This window comes from Somniosus microcephalus, chromosome 13, assembly GCF_052327205.1.
Source record: "Somniosus microcephalus isolate GS21.2 chromosome 13, FLI_Smic_1.0, whole genome shotgun sequence".
Lineage (NCBI taxonomy): Eukaryota > Metazoa > Chordata > Chondrichthyes > Squaliformes > Somniosidae > Somniosus > Somniosus microcephalus.
Window position 1 is genome coordinate 193122847 of NC_140999.1, and position 22410 is coordinate 193145256.

General features: G+C 48.7%; 1 long non-coding RNA gene across 1 annotated transcript; it reads right to left on the minus strand.

Moving 5' to 3' along the window:
• Positions 1 to 174: 174 nt before the first annotated feature.
• LOC147108933 (uncharacterized) lies at positions 175 to 20001 on the minus strand. Its single transcript, XR_015080689.1, has 3 exons — positions 19772 to 20001; positions 1431 to 1594; positions 175 to 591 (listed from the first exon to the last, which is right to left on the minus strand). It is a non-coding gene; the product is annotated as an uncharacterized LOC147108933 (long non-coding RNA).
• Positions 20002 to 22410: the final 2409 nt, after the last annotated feature.

The following is a 22410-nucleotide window of genomic DNA, read 5'->3' on the forward strand; positions in this document are numbered from 1 at the left end:
GGATTAATTCCTTTAAAGTACAAAAATAGGAAGAGAATTATCGTAGACCATTCCTTCCCAACCAGCCCGGATTGTTTTTCAATTCAAAAATGCCGTTCTGTTTCACAGGAGCCTAGTTAAGTAGTTACAGTGCCTGTTATTAATTAATATTACCTTATTTTTCTTTTTAAAAAAAAAAAAAAAAACCTCATATTATTCTAGTTAACCCAGGTTTTCTTGCTCAGAATTATTACACAGCAACCAGTGTGAGGAAATTGGCAACGGTTGCTTTTTGGGAGATGTGCTGGAAGATGAGGCTGAGACTCGTCCCAGGTTTAAGGAGAGTTGTAGTCAGAGAGAGCGAGTTTTTTTGTCGGTTGCTGTCACAATAGATTAAAAATAATAACAGTTAGATTAACGAGATGAAGCGTTAACTGTCTGCATGTCTGGGTAGGTGTTAGCCTCGTAGCGACTTTAAAAAAAAGCACATTTCTTAAATTTCTGTCACTTTTAAGAATTTCTATGGCATACTGGCCGGTTGTGACCATCACCTGCAGATGCTGCACATGTAGCAGGCTGCACTCAGTCCAGTAGGAATCTTCTTCTCAATATCTGTTGAAAAATGTGAAAAATTTTATTGAAAAAGTAGCCATACTGTAAACGTTAGTAATAAGTGATAAGAACAGGGTTCAAAATCACCACAAAACCACAAGCTATTTATAACCGAGAAAAGCTTAACAAATGTGAAAAGGTTGATACAACTATCGTAAACAGGTGAATTGTATAATCCAACACATTTTCCGTAGTTTAAAAAAAAATCTAACTAAGTGGTTTAATTAAAAAAAATATATATAATAATAATTTTGAACCTTCAATTTATAATCTTTAAAAGTGTTTAAACTCTTTAGAATTGTGCAGTGTTAGGGATCTTTCTAGAGCGAGCGGTGTAATACTTGGTTTCAAATTGTTTCACTAGAAACAGTGCTGAATTAGAGAGTAGGCTGGGAACTGATTTCCATCACTACATTTAACCCTACAACCATTTGCAATGTTACAGGCACCAAGATTACTTCCTGCGAATACAACATTACTTTTTAAAGGAGATTCCGTTCAGTTTGTTCAGTAGCGGGCTGGGAAACAATGATTAGAATGTCTCGCTGGGCCTAAACCTTCCTTCACCACGTTTTAAAAGTAGCGGCCAGTGTTAAGGCTGGAGGCAGCAAATGTTAAGCACCACGGGACACATCTTTAGCACCCTGGCGTGAAGCATCACCTGGTTGCAGTGCCCGGGCGGGGAGCGTCACGTGCCCATAACAGAGCTGACCGCCCACCCCCCAGACCCCAACCCCGATTCCCCTTCCGTTAATTAAATGCATTCCACTCGGGTGATGTTTAACACCCAGCGGGGTAAAGACTAAAGTCTAACCCCGACTTGCTGTTGTTCCACGTACCTGCGGAGGTTTAGAAATGATGAGCTATGTACTTCCAGCGCCCTGCAGTGAAGGGCCTGTACATCCCCTGAGGCTGGCCTGAGGGGAAAGGGCGCCCTGGGCGGACTTGTATTCTGTCGCCCTTCCTTTGAGTTTTAGTATCAGCGCAAGTTTCAGAAATGAAGCTGTTTAAAATTTAAATAATAAACAATATAAGTCAGACATTGTTTTTATGTCGAAGTGACATTAAATTAAGCACTAAACTAATAATTAACAATAACAAATTTTGTTCATCAAAATTGTTATTTTTAATTTTTTCATTTAACGCCCGTAAAGGCCGGCCCTGCTCTCCCGTCCCATCAAATCATGAGCCAACTTCTTCCTTTCTAGACAGTAACAGCTCCTTTGTCAACTTTCCTTCGGATTTCATTTCCTCTGTGTGCTATTTTTTTTTTTAAGTCCGCCTGTTCTGCACGGGTAGGATTTCTGGCTGCGGTATTTTTAGTGCAGTGGGCCAGCTGTTTCCAGTTAACGGATTGACAATTGGGTTCCAATTCATGCCAAAGTATTAAAAATAATACACAAGGAAACTGAAAGCAGCCGGTGACTCCTCATCATTGCTCTCTCTCCCTGTGGCTGTTCAATCATACACGTCCAATTCATTTTCAACATACACCTATAGTCCCATGACTCGAGCACCTCCACCCTTGCTACTTCAAGGTCCAAGGTCCAGTTTTCACCTCCATTCATTGCTGCGATCGCAACACTGCCCATTACTTTTAAAATCTTTTAAAAGAGTTTTCTGGCCCAGTGCAACATTCTAATAATTGTTTCCTGCAGAAAGCGAGAAATATCACTCACGAATATTCTGCTTTCCGTTTACAGTTACAGAATATCTTCACCTTATTGAACTTTACAGCCTTGAATTTCCTGCAAGAAATTGGCATCAAAACACCACAACCAGGGTGAGCGAGGGGGAGGACCTACTGACTGGATTGTTCTGCAGAGAGCCGGCATGGACTCGATGGGCCGAATGGCCTCCTTCTGTGCCGTTATGACTCTGGCGTGCCTGGTTACGCAGGTCACTTCCTCTTATTTCTGCTCATTAAAGGAACATAAGGGTAAAAACTGGTTGGTGTTGTGCCCGTTTTACGGGCGTGATACCGGCACAAGGCGGTCAGTGAGAGTCATTGGGGGCCTCGGGAGTCGGGGCGGGCGGGGAAGAGACGAAGACTGGGGGCTGGGGGAAAATAGGGGCAATGGGGTGTCAGTGGATGGGAACACTGGGGGCTGGGGGAAAAGAGGGGCAATGGGGGTCAGTGGATGGGAACACTGGGGAATGGGGGTCAGAGAGAGGGGGAATGGGGGTCAGAGGATGGGAATACTGGGGAATGGGGGTCAGTGGATGGGAATACTGGGGAATGGGGGTCAGAGAGAGGGGTAATGGGGGTCAGTGGATGGGAACACTGGGGGCTGGGGAATGGGGGTCAGAGAAAGGGGCAATGGGGGTCAGTGGATGGGAACACTGGGGAATGGGGGTCAGTGGATGGGAACACTGGGGAATGGGGGTCAGAGAGAGGGAATGGGGGTCAGTGGATGGGAACACTGGGGAATGGGGGTCAGAGAGAGGGGGAATGGGGGTCAGAGAGAGGGGGAATGGGGGTCAGTGGATGGGAACACTGGGGGCTGGGGAATGGGGGTCAGAGAGAGAGGGGCAATGGGGGTCAGTGGATGGGAACACTGGGGAATGGGGGTCAGTGGATGGGAACACTGGGGAATGGGGGTCAGAGAGAGCGGCAATGGGGGTCAGTGGATGGGAACACTGGGGAATGGGGGTCAGTGGATGGGAACACTGGGGAATGGGGGTCAGAGAGGGGCAATGGGGGTCAGTGGATGGGAACACTTGGGAATGGGGGTCAGTGGATGGGAACACTGGGGAATGGGGGTCAGTGGATGGGAACACTGGGGAATGGGGGTCAGAGAGAGATGAATAGGATTTGGAGAGAGGGGGAACCCCAGTCGGTGAGTATATTCAAGACTGAGATCGTTAGATTTTTGGATATTGAGGGAACCAAGGGATAGGGGGATCGGGCGGGAAAGTGGAGTTGAGGTCGATGATCAGCCATGATCTTATTGAATGGCGGAGCAGGCTCGAGGGGCCGAATGGCCGACTCCTGCTTCTATTTCTTATGTTCTTATGTTCAAAGCGGACTAATTTAGCAGCGGGACGGCCTGTGCCCAATCTTGGCAATCGTTGGTCTTGCTGCTAAATTTGAGGGGCCCTGTTGTTTAGTTATCATTGCTGGAGGTTTCTGTTCTGTTGGAGTTGCAGATTTCTCAGTTCCGTAGATATTTACATTGATTAGTTTAAAAGCCAAACACCAGGGGGAGAAATTGGACCCGTTGCTGTGTCCCGTTTCTTGGGCGCAGAACGAAGCAAAAAGCACCGATTTCCCGGTTCTGCCTCCCGCGCCCAAAGACGTCTCAAATACATTCGACGCCATGTTGGGCGAGGCATCCCATGTGGCCACCAAAAATAGGCGTTAGGCCCCCATTAGCATACGCAAAGGGTGCTAACACCTGTTCCAGGACCTTTCCCTGACAGTTGTTCGGACCGAGCGGAGCCGGAATATCCCATTCAGGTTTTTGGGGTCTTTCGCAGCCTGACTAGTGATCCTTAGAGGGACTGCTGGAGGCCGCAAGTAAAACTTAAGTTATTTTCTTGTAAGCTTCAATTGATGTGGAGCTGGAGGGAGCAGGAGCACCCATCGCAGCTCCACAGCTCTCCTGGGCGCTGCTACCAGCCCGAGCTGGACCCCCTTCAGTTCTCTTCTCCCTCCCCTCCTGTTCTCCCCTTCCCATTCTCCTCTTCCCATTCTCTCCCCCCTCCCATTCTCCCCTCCCTCCCATTCTCTCCCCCTCCCATTCTCCCCTCCCTCCCATTCCCCCCTCCTTCCCATTCTCCACCTCCTATTCACCCCCTCTCAATTCTCCCTCCCATTCTCTCCCCACCCATTTTCTCCCCCCCCACCCACCCATTTTCTCCCCCCCCACCCACCCATTTATCTCCCCCCCCACCCACCCATTTATCTCCCCCCCCACCCATTTTCTCCCCCTCCCCCCATTCTCTCCCCCCTCCCCCCCATTCTCTCCCCCCCCACCCACCCATTTTCTCCCCCCCACCCACCCATTTTCTCCCCCCCCACCCACCCATTTTCTCCCCCCCCACCCATCAATTCTCTCCCCCCTCCCCCCCATTCTCTCCCCCCTCCCCCCATTCTCTCCCCCCTCCCCCCATTCCCTCCCCCTCCCTCCCATTCTCTCCCCCTCCCCCATTCTCTCCCCCTCCCCCCCATTCTCTCCCCCTCCCTCCCATTCTCTCCCCCTCCCTCCCATTCTCTCCCCCCTCCCTCCCATTCTCTCCCCCTCCCCCCATTCTCTCCCACCTCCCTGCCCGCTCTCCCCCTCCTTCCGCCCCACATTAGTCCACTTCAAACCAGTGAGCTGACTCCGATTGGTCACCAGCTCACTGGATATCTGCAGCCGAGGCTCGAGGTCTAATTTTCGGCCGAACCTCGATGTCCGAGTTCTGGGCACCCTCCCAAAGCATGAAATTCCAACCCGTTCCAAAACCCACTCCAATTCTGAATTTCAATGAAGCATCCAAACATTACTGGGAGTAAGTGGCACAGGTCGGGTGTGCCAGTAATGGAGCTGTGTGGTTGGGGATGGGGTGGAACCAGAGTGGGCCATTGGCACGTCACCCTGGTGCTCTGCTCAATACAATCAAAGACATGAGGCTCATTTTGAAAAACTGCGAAGTTGCAGATTTCAGCAAGTTTTTTCTGCAGATTGATTTTCCTCTCCTGGATTGCAGAAAGCTGCACATTAATCAGATCAGCACAGCTTTTGTGAGTCGAGGTTAATGTCTGGGATATTTTAAAGCAATTTTCTCCTTCGCATATCTTACCTGACCTGAGGAATTAGAGTAATTGGAGCACTGTGCACAGTCTGGTCTCCATATTACACAGCTTTACATAGAATGTACAGCACAGAAACAGGCCATTCGGCCCAACTGGTCCATGTTTATGCTCCACACCAGCCTCCTCCCACCCTATCAAAATATCCTTCTATTTCCTTTCCACAACTCCCTACCTTGTGGGAGTACCTCCACCACACGGACTGCAGCGGTTCAAGAAGGTGGCTCACCACCACCTTCTCAAGGGCAATTAGGGATGGGCAATAAATGCCAGCATTGCCAGTGATGCCCACATCCCGAGAATGAATTTTTAGGAAAATAATTAATTAGCCACCTCAGTCAAGGTGGCTACATAATGGCTACTGTGTGAAATGGAAAAGCATCGCACTAATGCAGTAGGGAGTGCCCTTCTGAGGTAAGGGATGACACACACGGTTGAGGGAGTGTAGAGAAAGCTTCGCTCTCTGTTTAGGAATTGCTGTACGTGGGAGTGATTGATGCTGACACTGGCTGACTGAAATGAAAATTCTTCCATTCCCCATTGCCAACATCCTTCACCGTGACAGGCGTGTTTCTTTTTCTTCCTCTCCCTTGCGCTGATGTCCATGGGTTGGAGAGGGCAGGCATCATGAGGGAGAAATTAGTCTTGGGCCTTAGTGCAAAGCAGGGGATAATGAATCAACAGCCCTTGTACACCCCATCCGATCTTCTTCTTCAAAGAAGTCGATGGTAATGAAAATGGGACCGGGTTTAACACAGGTTATTGGCTCGCTATCGCCCGTTGAGCGCTCCCATGTGAGACTACTTTCACCCCCACCTACCGCCATACTCCCAAGTAGTTACCGTCCGTACATCCAGGCTTGGAAGACAGAAAACCTTGACTACGGAGTCATTGCATTTTATAAGATAGAATAATCTTCGTTGAGGTGCAAGAGATTATTTAGTAAATGAGCGCACGTTCAATCTCACTCGATCTTTGTAGAGCTCCTGGAGCGGTTGGACCTGGTGACTGGCGGCTCCTGGTTATGTTGGTCTCTGTCTCGCTTCTCGTGTTTCTGGAACATCCCGTGTCTCGCCCATGTCCCAGTCTGAGCTAATCTCAGCACAAGGCTGCCGTCCCCTCCCCCTTCCCTCAACTTGCGATTTTCAGGGAATATTGGAAGACTTTTAAAGTCAGTTTTTATCGACAATTTGAAACCCCGGGGTTTTTTGTTTTGTTTTTTATTTTTTGGTACTAAAAAATGGGGCGCGGTGGGGGTGGGGGAATTTAGAGTCCAATACACGAGGGCAAATTCATCAAAAATCTGTTCTCATTTTGACAATCACTAAACCTCCAGACAGAGAGCATTGCATCGAATATACAGCAAAGAAACAGACCATTCGGCCCAATCAGTCCGTGCCGGTGTTTATGCTCCACACGAGCCTCCTCCCACCCCTCTTCATCTCCCCCTATCATCATATCCTTCTATTCCTTTCTCTCTCATGTGTTTATCCAGCATCTCCTTAAATGTATCGATACTATTCGGCTCAACCACTCCCTGTGGCAGCGAGTTCCACATTCTCACCACTGTTAATCTAAATGGAAACCCTCAATTATTCACACACACACTCGCCACTTTTATAAGCCACAGAGGCAGGCCCAGAAGTAAGTTTCTAAGATTGCAAAATACTGTCAAGGTATTTAAGCAGTAAAAATCCATCAATAGTATTTGTGAATGAACGACACAGTGTTGACTGCTTTGGGGCACATTTATCGTACGGTGAAGGACAAACACTTTAACATCTGACTGAACTATGAAATCATCGCTACTAAAATTAAATTTTGCGTGTGTGCCCTGAATGGTACATGACGACCATTGCATGCAGTGTAGCCGTGGCATTAATGACATTGCTAAGCTCCTCTACACTTTTTGGACTCTAGGGGAATCAAGGGCTATGGGGATCGGGCGGGAAAGTGGAGTTGAGGCTGAAGATCAACCGTGATCTTATTGAATGGCGGAGCAGGCTCGAGGGGCCAAATGGCCGACTCCTCTTATTTCCTACGTTCTACATCTCCGGACCGGAGATTTGTCAAAGAAACAATAGGAAGTCTCGCGTTCCTTCACCCCACTCCCCACCCTCAAATTTGGGAGGGAGTCAGTTTTTTGCCGATTCACCAGTGCAGCGAGAAAAACTCCAGGCATCAGCTGGCGGAAGTCAGGTGTTAAAAGGCCCATGGAAATTTCCTAGCACTCGTGCCCGAGCTTCTGAAATGAATGCTTGAAACAAAACTTGATTTTCAAAGAATCTCTGGAATTGCAGTTTAACTTGGCTGCACACACTCAGCTTGAGAAACTGTCTGACCCTCTTTGTGAGTGAAATCGTCACTCAGCCACTCAGCTGAACTAACGAGAGGTGAGGGGGGTTTCTCGCTGTATAGAATCGACTCTCTGCAGATTCCACTTGGCATTGAAGTTACTGGGGAAACCAAATCCCCCTTACATTCTAAAGCGAACCTCACCCAACTCTTTCTGCTGCCGTATCTCATTCGACGACATAATCTCCTACTCACTTACAGCACAGGAGGAGGCCATTTGGCCCATCGTGCCTGTGCCGGCTCTTTGAAAGAGCTCTCCAATTAGTCCCACTCCCCCCTGCTCTTTCCCCATAGCCCTGCAATTATTTTTCCCTTTCAAGTATTTATCCAATTTCCTTTTGAAAGTTACTATTGAATCTGCTTCCGCCACAGGAGGGCAATCTATAGGATCAATAGTCCAATTTGCTTCTTCACTGTTCTTTTCTGTACGGAAGCTCAGCTAACCCCTGCTCCCAAACACCACCCCCTTAACCTTCTTTTAAGCCGAGAGGAGGTAGAACACTGAATCTCAGCCCGAGCAACATCTCATAGTGGGTGAGGCCGCCATTGGAGGTCTAGAGATACAGGGCACTGCCATACAGGTGAGGCCACTGGTGAGGGGGAAGTGGTCCCCAGATTAGTCCCCGGACTGCATTCTTGGGTAAATTCACTGATCCCATCCTCCCAGCGGGAGGTCCTCGCTCACCAATTTCACGGGTCATAGAATGAGTGCTCCAGTAGTGTAGCTCTCTTTCCTACGGGAACAGTCCTCCGCGATTGGGGATGTGCCTGAACCGCTGATACTGCTAAAGCTCCCACAGGGGGTTTTCTTTGTAGATAAGCATGTTCCATCTATCTCAATGCATGGCACACCGTGTGGGTGCAATTGTAATCTAACCGGCCGGGTGGGAAACTGATGGATCAGGTGGACCGCCGGTTTTACACCCTGCCCAGTATTGACTTCGATGGAGAGTGAAATCGGGCAGGATGTGAAACCAGCGTTGCACCAGATTCCGTTAGTTTCCAGACGGGCCGGTTCAGTTACAATTGGCCCCTGCGTGTCAGCAATCGCTCCCTACACATCTAGCACCTTTCTGATAAAAAAAAAAACTGGTACGGTATTTGATTCCTAGGCAAAACCTGGAGGCATGTCAAGGAGCCGCCCAATGGCGCACCAGAGAATTTGCAGATACTTTTCGGACAATCAAGCCTCAGGTTATAAGGGACCTTGACCGTACTGACAGGAAGTATTTACTGAGCAGTGATGTCTTTAGGCAAAGGTCGTTCTGTCTTCCATCCCACTCTGCCTTGAATTTTATTTTTGATTATATATATAAATTTGTTTCTGGGATATGGCAAGGCCAGTGACGGAGCTAGGTTTGACCAATTTGGTGAGGCGGGGGGTGACAAACTCGAGATTTGTCTGGCTTGGTAGGAAGAGGGGCGAGCTGGGATCTGGGGAGATGCCGATGTACCTAGACCAAAGGCCGAGACGGGAACCATACAGATTTGCAGGACGATCCTGGAGGACGATGGGTGACAGAGGTTCCTGGGAGCAGAATGGAGGCGGGTTCTCCAAAGCCACGTTGGCTGACCTCAAAATGATTGGCGGAGGTCATGGCCCCATGCCCGCCCCCCGCCCCCACCACGGGGCAGGACAGTACTTATTGCCCATCCCTAGTTGCCTTGAGGGCATTAAGAGTCAAGCACACAGTGTGGGACTGGAGTCACGTATAGGCCAGACCAGTTAGTGGTGGCAGGTTCACTTCTCTGAAGGACATTAGTGAACCAGTTGGGTTTTTATGATGATCTGGCAGCTTTTTAATGGTAATTTACAGGTACCACCAATTATTGAAACCAGTTTCATAACTGGCCACAGTGGGATTTGAACTCGCAGCCCCTGGGTTGCTTGTCCAGTACCATAACCTTAGGCTGCAGTACCCCATATGTTCAATGGCTCTTCCCATTATTTTGCAGGTTTGCCTTTCCTGTCTGAACCTCAGGTTCTGGTGTCTGCAGACACAGATGAAGCTTTGTAAGCGGGTGCATTAATGCCTTGCTATTAATTCAGGTCATAGACTGACACAAGACAATCTCCCTGTACAGCAGAATTACAAGTCTCAGCCATCAAGGTCAAAGGCAAACATCTGACCGACACAGCCACAGAAAAGAGCTTTCTTGAAGCCAGATGTCCTTCAGTCCATCATCCTAAAGGATTCCCTCTTTAATAGCTCAATGTAGACACTTATAAAAATACATGTCCATTTACAAAAATAGATGGAGTTAAGGTACATGATCTCATTGAATGGCGGAGCAGGTTCGAGGGGCTGAATGGACTCCTCCTGTTCCTATATCAGGAGCTGCATTCTGTTTCTCAGTGAGGTTTTCTACAGCCATGGAAACAGATTTGGGGAAGTAATTGCCTGAACAGACAGGACGCACAGGAATTGGATGATGCATGGAAATCGATGGCGGGATGCAGGAGAATTGTAACGAGATGCATGAACAAAGGGTGAGATGAATGGTGACTAATGGTGTGCATGAGTAATAGCGCAATGCATGGCGGGATGCATGGAAAATGGAATAGCGCATGGGAAATGACAGGATGCATGGAAAATTATGGCGGGATGCATGGAAAATGGAATAGCGCATGGGAAAATGACAGGACGATGGGAAATAGTGGCGGGACGCCAGGCCAGGACTGTTGTGCTTCTACACGTGGAGCACCTACAATAAACACGAGACCCAAGTTCATCGTAATGAACGTGGCCATAATTCAGGTCCTGAAGCCAGTAGTCGGTGTTCAGGCAGAACCGTAAAAGATGGTTTCCCTAAACCATTCCAGCCACCTGCCCTTTCAGCGTAGGTCAGCTGAGCAAGCAGTTGAACTTGAAGCAGCAGCTTCGCTGCGATGGAATTGATCATTCTCATTCACTGGACATAAGTGAAGTGCCCAGGGGCTTTGCATGAGTGATCAGCTTGTCCCTGCGTTGACTAATTCAGCAAATAATCCTATTATCTGCCGCAAATAACTTTCAGTGATAGGATTCTTTTTGGGGTCCCTTGTACTTGGACCCACTCTCTGATGGCGACACGGGCCCTCGGGTTGACCTCAGCCCATTGACCATTCTTTGATCTCTGCCCATATACTGTGTCCGCTCAATCCATCAGACCACCAGTGACTCGCTCATAATCAGAACTGCTTGCTTTCTACGGTGCTAGTTTCTGCGGGTGGAGAACCTCACTAAGAACAGATCGATCGAGTGCTGGGCCAAGTGACCCTTACCCGAAATGCCGCCTACATGCTCACACTTAACTTTAAGAAAAAGAAAACATGGTCATATTCTAATAGAGTTCTTAATACAGACCTGATACAGGTCTTTAAAATTATGAAGGGGTTCGATAGGGTAGACGTAGAGAAGATATTTCCACTTGTGGGAGAGACTAGAACTAGGGGCCATCAATATAAGATAGTAACCAATAAATCCAATAGGGAATTCAGGAGAAACTTCTTTACCCAGAGAGTGGTGAGAATGTGGAACTTGCTGCCACAGGGAGTGGTTGAGGCAAATAGTAGAGATACATTTAAGGGGAAGCTCGATAAACACAAGAGGGAGAAAGGAATAGAAGGATATGCTGATGGGGTGAGATGAAGAGGGGTGGGAGGAGGCTCGTGTGGAGCATAAACACCGGCACGGACCAGTTGGGCCGAATGGCCTGTTTCTGTGCTGTGAATTGTGTGTAATTTTATGTAATATTTGACATTCAAGGGGTCAGATTAAATCTGGAGAAACAAAAGCAGAGGCAGCAGAATTACTTTGATCCAGAGCTATTGGCCCCGAAGCCTCTCCTGTACATGGTTATTGTGCAACAGTTCCATTAAATGCATTTTGCTCACATTGAATCGAAACACTTGTAGCATATTATTCGGGACCCCTTCGAGCTGGGACCAACTCCCATTGAAACATTATCTAGTGTGATATACCTTTTACAGCACAACGTTTTCCAACATGGATTGCACCACTTGCTAATAAATACCATGGGGAAGCGACCAGGATAACCTCCCAGAAACAGTGACCACATGCTTCCTGATCAAATGAAGGAATACTGAGCTCTTGATGCACTTTTACCCGTGAGGTGATCAGGGAGGTTGGCGCCATCTCACGCACAGCGGAGGTAGTCCTGTCATTAGACGGCAAGCAATCATTCATGGCGCAAATCACTATTCTTTGCCCCGGTGCCTGCACTGAGCTGGCAGAGAATAGATAATGTAATGGAAATTGCAGAGGTGAGGTGGGGGTTTGTGGGATCTGCACAGCAACTCAGGGGAAGCAGCTCCTGTGAGAGCCGCTGTAAGGAGCTACATTTGGCTCCAATTAAGTCAGAGTAGAACTGAGATGAGGAGAAATGTCTTCACCCAGAGGGTGGTGAATCTTTGGAATTCTCTACCCCAGAGGGCTGTGGAGGCTCAGTCGTTGAGTATATTCAAGACAGAGATCGATAGATTTTTGAATATTAAGGGAATCAAGGGATATGGGGATAGTGCAGGAAAGTGGAGATGAGGTAGAAGATCAGCCATGATCTTATTGAATGGCGGAGCAGGCTCGAGGGGCCGAATGGCCTACTCCTGCTCCTATTTCTAATGTTCTTAAAAAAAACTCCTCACATTTGAAAATAATTATTCTAGTGGGTAACTTTGGTCCATCCTTTAGCTAAAAAACACAGGAACCAAGTTTAGCTTCCTCCATAAGTTCATCTCTCCCAACAGTAAAAAGTATTCAAAGTCTTTTTTTAGGAAGGTGTTATTAGAGCAGAACAATTGTAGAATCCTGTAAAGGTAAATCAAACTACTGGTTCCTGTTTTCTTTCCTCAGTGTTGACAGGTTCTATTCTGTGATTAGTTGTCACGTCGGTCACCTCTGGCCCAATCCCCTCGCTGACCTACTCTGAACATATCAAACACCGAGAGATCTCGACGTCAAAGTCAATGTTTTGCCCTCGACAAATGAGGGTAGAACTCCGCGTAGGTAGGTCTGCTCAATCCTGTAGGTGTGTGTCAGTGACCCAGTCACGCGCAGTCCAACAACATCACTCAACAATCGAATTTGAGATCAAGTGATGGACAGTAATTGCACAGTTTGATGTAAATGTTAAAGATGCTAAGAAACTTTTCTTTCCAGATAAATGCTTTGGTGTGAAGTTTTTATTTAGTTCTGGAGTCTGTTGCCTAAAGGCCTTTTACACCTATTTGTAAAACTGGAAAACGATGTGTTTACCCGATCTGAATATTTTACAAAATAAATTGAACGATTAAACTTTGTGGCCGTGTAAAAATTAATATTCTCGCTTTCCTATCAATGGTTTGAGGCTTGGTATTGCACGATAATTAAGTTGGTTAATCACTTTGAGGAGTTGTTAAAAGCTCATTCTAGGCTGACACTCCGGTGTGGTACTGAAGGAGTGCCGCACTGTCGGAGGGGCAGTACTGAGGGAGCGCTGCACTGTCGGAGGGGCAGTACTGAGGGAGCGTCGCACTGTCGGAGGGGCAGTACTGAGGGAAGGCCGCACTGTCGGAGGGGCAGTACTGAGGGAAGGCCGCACTGTCGGAGGGGCAGTACTGAGGGAGCGCCACATTGTCGGAGGGGCAGTACTGGGGGAGCGCCGCACTGTCGGAGGGGCAGTACTGAGGGAACGCCGCATTGTCGGAGGGGCAGTACTGAGGGAGCGCCGCACTGTCGGAGGGGCAGTACTGAGAGAGTGCTGCACTGTCGGAGGGGCAGTACTGAGGGAGCGCTGCACTGTCAGAGGGTCAGTACTGAGGGAGTGCCACACTGTCGGAGGGTCAGTACTGAGGGAACGCCGCACTGTCGGAGGGGCAGTACTGAGGGAGCGCTGCACTGTCGGAGGGGCAGTACTGAGGGAGCGCTGCACTGTCGGAGGGGCGGTACTGAGGGAGTGCCGCACTGTCGGAGGGTCAGTACTGAGGGAGCGCCGCACTGTCGGTGGGGCATTTGTGTTCAATGTCCCGGATTTTCCAGGGCCTGAGATGCGTACGCGGTGTGTACATGACCATAAGTGCCCCACAAGTTCTGGGTTACCATGTGTGATGCGTATGCTCGAAAACCCAGAACTTGCAATCTGTCAAGTTTCAGCTCGACATATCCACCGCATTCCCGGGAAACGGACATTCGTTGGCGGAGAGTTGGGCTATTTGCCCAACCACTGCCCAGTGAATGCCCGTGAAACTCTTATGCCTGGTAAAAGCAGGTGCAGGGCTTTCTTCTACCAGCGTAAGAGTTTAAATAAATATTAAAATATTTTTAAACAATTTTTTTAAATGTAATAAAACCTTTAAAATTAGTTTAGGTTATTTCTAGCCCCTTTAAAATGTTTATATTTATTTTTCAAAAAATCAAGTTTTAGTTTTAAATGTTTAATTAAATTGTATTTTAATTAATTTTGAACATGTAATTTTTTTTAAACAGGTGTGTAATTGTGTTTTTTTGGGTGATTCCTATTCCTGTTTATGGTGATTCTGTACATGGAATCTCCATAAGTATAATGGAGATCCCCCTTTTTGATTGGTTGGGCCGGGTGACGTGATCCCAGGCACGCTTGCGAACAGCGTGCGCCCCTGGGATACGTGGGCCTCTACACATGCGTACGCCTGCAGACCCGGTAGCACAAGTGTTCTCACCTCCGGGACCATCAGGTAGGTTCGTACTGTTTTTGAGGTTCAGAGGCATTCGCCTGCGGGAAGCCTCCGACCACAAATTCAGGTCCTATATCTTGTGGCTGCAGTGGTTTGGGCTTTAATGTCAGCTGTGGCTCAGGGGGTCGCACTCTCTCGCCTCTGAGTCAGAAGGTTGTGGGTTCAAATCCCACTCCAGGGACTTGAGCACGTAATGCTAGGCTGAATGACGTATGAGGAGAGATTGGGACGATTGGGCTTGTATTCGCTGGAGTTTAGAAGAATGAGAGGGGATCTCATTGAAACTTATAAAATTCTGACAGGACTGGACAGACTAGATGCAGGAAGGATGTTCCCGATGGTCGGGGAGTCCAGAACCAGGGGTCACAGTCTAAGGATAAGGGGTAAGCCTTTTAGGACAGAAATGAGGAGGAATTTCTCACCCAGAGTGGTGAACCTGTGGAATTCTCTACCACAGAAGGCAGTAGAGGCCAATTCATTAAATATATTCAAGAAGGAGTTGGATATATTTCTTAAGGCTAAAGGGATCAGGGGGTATGGGGAGAAAGCAGGGACAGGGTACTGAATTTGGATGATCAGCCATGATCGCATTGAATGGCGGAGCAGGCTCGAGGGGCCGAATGGCCGACTCCTGCTCCTATCTTCTATGTTTCTATGTTTCTGACACTCCAGTGCAGTGCTGAGGGAGTGCTGCACTGTCGGAGGTGCCGTCTTTCAGATGAGACGTTAAACTGAGGCCCCGTCTGCTCTCTCAGGTGGACGTAAAAGATCCCAAGGCATTATTTCAAAGAAGAGCAGGGGGAGTTCTCCCCGATGTCCTGGCCAATATTTATCCCTCCATCAACATAACACAAAACAGATGACCAGGTCATTATCACATTGCTGTTTGTGGGAGCTTGCTGTGTGCAAATTGGCTGCCGTGTCTCCCACATTACAGCAGTGGCTACACTTCAAAAGAACTTCATTGGCTGTAAAGCGCTTTGAGACATCTGGTGGTCGTGAAAGGCACTATATAAATGTATGTAAGTCTCTCTTTCATTTTTTAGTTCTCTGTCCATGGTGCTGGAGTCAGTATCCTGTGGAGATGGGTCAGTAGAACTTGTCTCTGTGCTGTGGTGGGGTGCGTCCTGTGGGTTTAGTCTAATGGGTCAGTGTTACCTCTCCGTAGGAGTTTATCTGCTCACAGCACCGAGCTTGTTGCATTTATCTGAAGTCTACTATTTGTAGCTGTGGGATAGCTGGGGCTTTCATGCTCTGTGTGTAGGGGGTTGGCACTGAAATCCTCTGCGCCTGCTGGCTGGCAGGGTGAGAGTATTCACCGCTATCTGATTTTCTAACCACACATGGTGCAATTTTAGACGAGATCCGTGGCATCGGGAAACGGCTTCTCTGAATAAAATGAGAAAGTGTTGTGGAAAATGTTGAAATAAATGGGGAACATGAGTGATGTGTGATTGGCTACGTCCCATTGATAAATGATGTACAGAATAGGAGCATCGCTGGCAGAGGAACAAAATGATGTACACAAATCTTTGAAGGTGGCAGTTCAAGTTGAGAAGACTTAAAAAAGCACACGGGATCCTTGGCTTTATAAACAGAGGCAGAGAGGCAAGGAGGTTATACTGAACCTTTATAACACACTGGTGAGGCCCCAGCTGGAGTATTGGGTCCAATTCTGGGCCCCGCACTTTAGGAAGGAAGTCAAGGCCTTGGAGAGGGTGCAGAGGAGATTTACTGGAATGGTTCCAGGGACGAGGGACTTCAGTTCTGTGGAGAGACTGGAGAAGCTGGGGTTGTTTCTCAGAAAAGGTTAAGAGGAGATCTGATAGAGGTGATCAAAATTACGAAGGGTTTTTATAAAGTAAATAGGGGGGGAAGCATTTTCCACTGGCAGGAGGGTCGGTAACCAAAGGACACAGACTGAAGGCAATTGGCAAAAGAACCCGGCGGGGGTGGGGGGAGGTGAGGAGAATTCTTTTTAACGCAGTGAGTTACTGGAATGCGCTGCCTGAACGGGCGGTGGAAGCAGATTCAATAAAGAATTGGATAAATACTTGATGGGGACAAATTGCACGGCTATGGGGAAAGAGCAAGGGGAGCAGGACTAATTGGAAATAACAACAGAAAATGCTGGAAAAACTCAGCAGGCCAGGCAACATCCGTGGAGAGAGAAACAGAGTTAACGTTTCAGGTCGAAACCCTTCGTCAGAACTTCGATCCGAAACGTTGACTCTATTTTCTCTCCACGGATGCTGCCTGACCTGCTGAGTTTGTCCAGCATTTTCTGTTGTTATTTCGGATTTCCAGCATCTGCAGTATTTTGCTACCGTAGGACTAATTGGATAACTCTTTCAAAGAGCCAGCTCAGGCACGATGGGCCGAATGGCCTCCTTCTGTGCTGCATCATTCGATGAGTCGATGTCAATGCTCTTTATTGAGAGGCCAGGGGTCTGAACGTTGCTTGTCCCACTGAGCAGAAACTTGCTGGGAAAATGGAAGATTTGCTGGGAAAATGGGAGAAACTGGAATAAAGGAATGGACCAGCGCTAAATGCAAGGACATAGGCACCAGTCTGTGAGTAAAGAGTGCTGGGAGATATCGGGCTTGGACCGATAACCAGGTCTTCTCACATTGATTGGTTTAGACCTCTTCATTACCGGTGACGAACGCTCTCCTCCTCTAGCTCTCTTGAAGTTCTAATGCCGAAGCAGAAGAATTGGCCATTCGGAGTTCGGGTTGTTCCACTGACTTAAAAGTTGTTTGAATCTCTATCTGTGGAAGTCGCTGTATTCTAATGTTAATAAAACCATTAATTCAAAAAGTAATAAACCTTGGCTGATTCTTCCCTCTGATCACCCGAAGGAGTAGAGGATTAAAACAAACGCTCGACACAGGCTTAGCTGTGATGCCTCTCTACTGTTGAATAGCCTACCAAAGCTGACAGTGTAAGGGGCACATGGCTCGTCCTGGACAGTCGCTGAGATCCGTACCTCAGGTGAAAGTTATCTCCCACAGGAAGGAGAGCAGGAAGTACTCTAAGGAGAATAAATCAGGCAATCTATCAGAACCATGGATGAGGATTCTAAATCCATTGTTTTTTTTTTAAATGGTTATGGCCATGTTACAAGATGACGCCAGCAGAGGGTGTCAGTGTGATATGATCTGAAATATAGATGTACAAAGTAAAGGAAAGCTGTGCGCACCTTCCGAGGGGTCCCGGTCTTCAGATACACAGTACACCTGCCTTGTCTGTCGAACTTTCCTCACCATTACACTGCCTATTAACGTGATAACGCATTTACATAGCGCCTTTCACAACCTCAGGATGTTGCAAAGTGCTTCACAGCCAATGGAGAACTTCTGCAGTGCAGTCACTGTTGTAATGTAGGAAACGTGACAGCCAATGTGCGCACAGCAAGCTCCCACAAACAGCAATGTGAAAGGGACCAGATAATGTTTTTATGTTTTAGCAATTTTGCTGTCGCAAATTGGCTGCATCGTTCCTACATTACAACAGTGACTGCACTTCAAAAAATTCTTTTCTTTCTTTCCAAGGCCTCGCCCCTCCCTATCTTTGTAACCTCCTCCAGCCCTACAACCTTCGAGATCTCTGCGCTCCTCCAATTCTGGCACATCCATGATTTTAATCGCTCCACCATTGATGGCCGGGCCTTCAGCTGCCTGGGCCCTAAGCCCTGGGATTCCCTCCCTAAACCTCTCCACCTCTCTCTCCTTTAAAACCCATCTCTTTGACCAAGTGTTTGGTCACCTGTCCTAATATCTCATTCTTTGGCAAGGTGTCAATTTTGTCCCTTATGCAGTACCTTGGGACATTTTTCCACGTTAAAAGGTGCTATATAAATGCAACAAATGTTGTTGCTGATGCTGTCATTAATATTACTACATCGGAGAATCCAAAAGAAACAGGAAACAGTTACGTTTCGTAAGCTCTTTACTGTTTGACTGTTTACCTTTACTTTGCTCTCTCACATCATGCATCGCTGCTCCTCTGCATTTGCCCTCAGGACCCTGCTAACAGTCCCAGAGAGCAGTCTTCAATTGCTCCTCGTGAGGAATCCATTTACTCCTGCCTGGCACCTCCGCACAAAGCCCGAGACCAGTAAGCGGTCATTCCGGGAATCTTGGGCGCGAACCCACATTTTACCATTTCCTGGCACTGCCATGTCTCGGGCATGAACCTACCTTCAACCGTCCTTTGGCACGGCAGTGTCAATTGTACAGAGTATACCTTGGCAAACAGCAAGGAGAAAAATCCACAGCTACATAGCTTGTTACAGGAAGTGATGTGTCGGGGCTTTTTTAAAATTAATTCACGAGGATGTGGGCGTCGCTGGCAAGGCCGGCATTTATTGCCCGTCCCTAGTTGCCATCGAAAAGGTGGCGGTGAGCCGCCTCCTTGAACCACTGCAGTCCGTGTGGTGAAGGTGCTCCCACAGTGCTGTTAGGGAGGGAGTTCCAGGATGTTGACCCAGCGACGATGAAGGAACGGCCGATATATTTCCAAGTTAGGATGGTGTGTGACTTGGAGGGGAACGTGGAGGTGGTGGTGTTCCCATGCGCCTGCTGCCCTTGTCCTTCTAGGTGGTAGAGGTCACGGGTTTGGGAGGTGCTGCCCTGGAGACAAGCTAAGGAAGACACCCAGAAGGAGTCGCCCTTTGTCCAGTGACCCACACCCAGTTATTGACGTCAACATTGACTCCACTGGACAGAAACTAAGATCGGTGTCGGGGTAAATAGATTAGTCCAAATCTCTGCAAGTGCAGTCTCACCTGATGCTCATTCATTAGGTTGCCTAAGATCATTGATTGATAACCAAGTGTGTGGTGGTCTTGAACCCATGTTCCTGCGAGGCTCGGCACGCCAGCATTCCAGCACATTCTGGGAGTATTTTATGTTTTTAAATAAACTTGTGAGTTGCACTCCTTGCTCTTCAATTTCTCCCATTCTCCTTGGAAGGCAGTGACTGGGGTTCCACGGCACCAACTGCCCCCCAATACCATTCACAGGTCAGCCTACAGAACAAGGCCGAGGCTTTGTGACCCTATCATGCACCCCCAGCCCCCACCCCCCTCCACATCCCACATTCCACATACCCCGACCCCCCCCACATACCCCGAAACCCCCCCTCCACATACCCCCACCCCCCCCACATACCCCGAAACCCCCCTCCACGCACTCCCACGCCACGCACACATCCCCCCTCCACACAAACCCCTCCACACAAACCCCTGCCACTCCACGTACCACCACCTCCCCACGCATCCCCTTCCCCGGCAGATCTGTGCGGACGGCCCTGGGATTGTGCTTAGGCTCACCTTTCTTCATACTTTCCCAGCTCGATAGCCGCATGATGCAGGCTCAGTGGAGAGGGCCTCGGGGGGGGTGGGCTTCAATAATAGGACCTGTGCAAAACCCCTTAGTGTGTGTCTGGGAGCAGGTCACAGTAAACACAGGATGGAATTAGCGTTAATTTAAAAAAATATATTCTCCGGGCAGCCGCCTCTTTCTCTGGCGGTTCCAGGCCCCTGAAGCAAGTCTCCGCCCCTTCCCCCAGCCCCGCCCCCTTTTCCCTTCCCCCACCCGGTGCAACACTCCCCGGCAACGGCTGCTAGGCCCACCTCCATTATGCAAACGTTGCCGGGTCAGGAAGTCATTTGGGGTCCGGGGTCCGGGGGGGAGTTTGCAGCGCTGTGGTGAGCCGAAATACCGCTCTGCCAGAAAAGATTCCCTTCCCATCCCTCCCCCCTCTCCCCCTTTCTCCAGTGCTTCCCCTCGCCCTCCCTCCCTTACACCCCCTCGGCTCCCCTCCCTTACACCCCCTCCCCCACCTCCCACCAGAAATCAGAAAGCCTAGGCTTCAATGTTTGTACAATATTCCACTACTGGGAGGGGGCATCACAGAGAAGCCCAACCCATCCTCATCCAATGTCTGTGCATTTTCTAGCAGTAACATAGGGACAGGAGGCGGCCATTCAGCCCCCTGAGCCTGTTCCACCATTCAGTGAGATCCTGGCTGATCTGTATCTTCACAGAAACCCCACAGTGCAGATAGAGGCCATTTTGGCCCATCGAGCCTGCACCGACACATATCCCACCCGATCCCCGTAACCCCTACACCAACACATATCCCACCCTATCCCCGTAACCCCACATATTTAATCCCCCTAACACTAAGGGTCAATTTATCATAGCCACACAGTCACCCGAGGCCAGATTCGAACCCGGGTCCCTGGCGCTGTGAGGCAACAGTGCTAACCACTATGCCACCGTGCTGCCCATCTTAACTCCATCCACCTGCCTTGGCTCCATATCCTTTTATACATTTGGCTGGCAAAAATCTATCCATCTCAGATTTATAATGATTAATTGAGTTGGCATCTACTCCTTTTGTGGGAGAGGGTTCCACACTTCCACCACCCTTTGTGTGAAGAAGTGTTTCCTAACGTCTCTCCTGAACGGCCTGGCTCTGATTTTACGGTGATGTCCCCCTTGACCTAGACTCCCCCACCAGCGGGAAAAGGTTCTCGCCACCTACCCTGTCAATTCCTTTCAAAATCCCCAAAACCCCAATCGAATCACCCTTTGACCTCCTAGATTCCAGGGACAAGCCCAGTTTTTTGGGAACCAGTGATTAGGAGCAGGAATTCTGACCCAGGACAATTGGAGCTCTGCTGAGCTAACTCCGGACCTGTGCGGCTCGCTAACCACACCCAGCGACTGAGCCCTCGGGCTACCCCGTCATTGTCACGGCTCGACCGCTGCTTCCCCCCGACCCGGTAATAAAAGAAACAGGGACACCGGCAGAATGTTCCTCCTTTATTGATAAAAATATAAAAGTGTCATGGTTATCCAGGCCATATCCTTTCCAAAATGTGCACACGGCACATTGTTAACATCAAATAGAAAACATCTGCTTCTAATTACATTTGTACAAGGTATTGCCTCTTGCTGCTGCGGGGACAGTGCTTTACAATCCCTATCTCATGCACACACTCCTTACACACCTTGCATACTCAGCACTTTCTCCCCCCCGCCCCCACCCCGTCCATTAAATATCTACATCAGAAATTGGCCGGCACAGACAGCCAGCCTGAAATACATTAGTGCAAATGAAACCGCCAGTAATTAGCTGCTTCTTTTCTGTGCAGGCACAGCAGCCTAATGAGTCAACACATCATCACAACCCCACACTTCATCGTCGACTGCGTTCTGACTAACGGCTGGATAATCAATCGCAGGTCCAGGGAGAGAGCTTCCCGTCCCGAGCGTCGGTGTCAGCGGCCAGGCCAGGCCAGGGCAAGGGGGGCTTTCCGCACTAACCTGCCGGTGACGGATGGACTTACGGTAAAACGGTGGCCAGGTCCCGGAGTGATCCTGTCTCCTTGCATCTGCTCCCAGGGTGATTCATTGGCCATCCCGACCTGCCCTGAGAAGGGGTGGTGGGGATGGGGCCTGGACTTTCTTTTATAACTGAGGGGCTTCTTGGACTATTTCAAAGGGTTTTAAGAGTCAATCACATCGGATGTAGGGGGTGGGGACGCGGGGTAATTTGAGCCTAACCCGCCCGGGAAACTATCGCAATCAGATCGGACACCTACTTTTACACAGTGCCCAATTTTACTTTCCATTGAAGTCATTGGAGTCACGTGTAGGCTAGACTGGGGGGGGTGGTTGACAGATTCCCTTCCCTGAAGGAACATAGGAACAGGAGGAGGTCATTCAACCCCTCGAGCCTGCTCCGCCATTGAATGAGATCATGGCTGATCTGCGACCTAACCCTATATACCCGCCTTTGGCCCATATCCCTCAATAACTTTGGTTAACAGAAATCTATCAATCTCCGATTTAAAATTAACAATTGATCGAGCATCAATTGCCGTTTGCGGAAGAGAGTTCCAAACTTCTACCACCCTTTGTGTGTCGAAGTGTTTCCTAATTTCACTCCTGAAAGGTC